The 1,969-nt window shown below is 47.0% G+C and overlaps 1 non-coding gene across 1 annotated transcript; it reads left to right on the top strand.

The window, feature by feature from the left end:
* Positions 1-614: 614 nt before the first annotated feature.
* TRNAT-CGU (transfer RNA threonine (anticodon CGU)) lies at positions 615-686 on the top strand. The gene has a single exon. It is a non-coding gene; the product is annotated as a tRNA-Thr (tRNA).
* The last annotated feature ends 1,283 nt before the right edge of the window (positions 687-1,969 follow it).

The raw sequence follows: 1,969 nt of genomic DNA, 5'->3' as shown, positions 1-1,969 counted from the left end.
GTTGAGCTTGGTTGATTGTGGTGGATCACGAGTAAGGCAGGCCTTGATCAAAGGAAAAATAGAACAAAAATCCCCTCTTTTTTTTTTGCACACAACAACAAATCAAACAATAATGCAAAGCACAAAAAATAAACCTGGCTACCCAGTCATATGGATTAACTTGAACTTTCTGCTGCAGGTAGGGTTGCCAGGTCCCTGTTCCCCACCGGCGGGAGGTTTTTTGGGCAGAGCCTGAGGAGGGCAGGGTTTGGGGAGGGAGGGACTTCAATGCCAGAGTCCAATTGCCAAAGCGGCCATTTTCTCCAGGTGAACTGATCTCTACTGGCCAGAGATCAGTTGTAATAGCAGGAGATCTCCAGCTAGTACCTGGAGGTTGGCAACCCTAGCTGCAAGAGGTGATGTAGACGCTGCTGGACTGTTCCACCTCTGTACCTGGGGAGCAGGGTGGAGGCAGCTGGCTTTTCTCTTCCATTTAGAATAATTCTCTTTCTCCCTCTTAACAACTTGGGATGCTCTGCAAGGAGGTGGGATCAGATCCTGCCTCCTCCATCCTCGGGTCCTACCAGAGTGATGCACATCTTGAGGCTGGGTCTGTGTAATGCACATCTTGGGGAGGGGCTGTGGCTCAGTGGTAGAGCATCTGCTTCGTATGCAGAAGGTCCCAGGTTCAATCCCCGGCATCTCCAGTTAAAGGGACCAGGCAGGTAGGTGATGCGAAAGACTCCTGCCTGAGACCTTGGAGAGCCGCTGCCAGTCTGAGTCGACAATACTGACTTTGATGGACCAATGGTCTGATTCAGTATAAGGCAGCTTCATGTGTTCATGTGAGGCTGTGCTGCATCATGCTCCTCTGTATTCAAAGGAAGAATGCTAAATCTTCTCCTTGATATGTCAAGGAGAAGATTCAGCATTACTTTCTTAGATGAGGCATACGACAACGCTTGCAGAACTTTTGATTCACCAAGCCAAAAGCAGACATGCATTCCGGTTCTCTAGGGCAGTGGTTGCCAACCTTTTTTCAATTGCAAACCTTTTTGCAGCCTATTTCCATAAACCGTACCCCTCATATTACCAAAATATGACCAGAGCTATCTCCATCCCATGGCGAGGGCGGAAGCCATACTGAAATGGGTCCAACGCCGACATGCCCTCCAGGAAAACCTGAAGCTGTTCAGCCGCCACCCTCTCCAACTACCTTACCCAGGAAAGATAGATTAGACACTGGGTGGTAGTTGACTGATTACTAGGGTCTAAAGATGGTGTTTTTAACCACTGACCAACTTGGATGGCTTTAAGAGGGGAGTGGACATGTTCATGGAGGAGAGGGGTATGCATGGCTACTAGTTAAAATGGATACTAGTCATGATGCATACCTATTATCTTCAAGATCAGAGGAGCATGCCTATTATATTGGGTGCTGTGGAACACAGGCAGGATGGTGCTGCTGCAGTCGTCTTGTTTGTGGGCTTCCTAGAGGCACCTGGTTGGCCACTGTGTGAACAGACTGCTGGACTTGATGGGCCTTGGTCTGATCCAGCATGGCTTTTCTTATGTTCTTACGTTCTTATGACTGCTACCTTTGATCTCCCCCCCACCATAGCAGCAGTAGAACAGTAGATGAGCACTCTAGACTTCAAAGAATATAGGTGAAGAATATAGATAGAGAATATTTCATTTATATACAAGACTATAGATGAAAGCTGATACTAAGTATTGTGGCTAAAACTGAGCTGGAAAGAATGTGAGCAGAAGAGCTGAAATTGTTTGAATACGCTCAAGCACAAAGGCATTAGGCAGCCTTGAGCGAGAGTCACTGTTCTCTTGACTTCAGAGAGCTGCCCACCCACGCAACCACCCACACTCCCGGTGCAATATGGCTGTAATGATACTAGTTATTATGTTACGGGTTTTTTTTAATAAGAATTGCTGTGCGATTCTCTTTATCAGCACTGATGCAAGGAAAATTATT

The sequence above is a fragment of the Euleptes europaea genome, chromosome 4 (assembly GCF_029931775.1).
Source record: "Euleptes europaea isolate rEulEur1 chromosome 4, rEulEur1.hap1, whole genome shotgun sequence".
Lineage (NCBI taxonomy): Eukaryota > Metazoa > Chordata > Lepidosauria > Squamata > Sphaerodactylidae > Euleptes > Euleptes europaea.
This window is presented reverse-complemented; position numbering and strand designations above follow the sequence as displayed.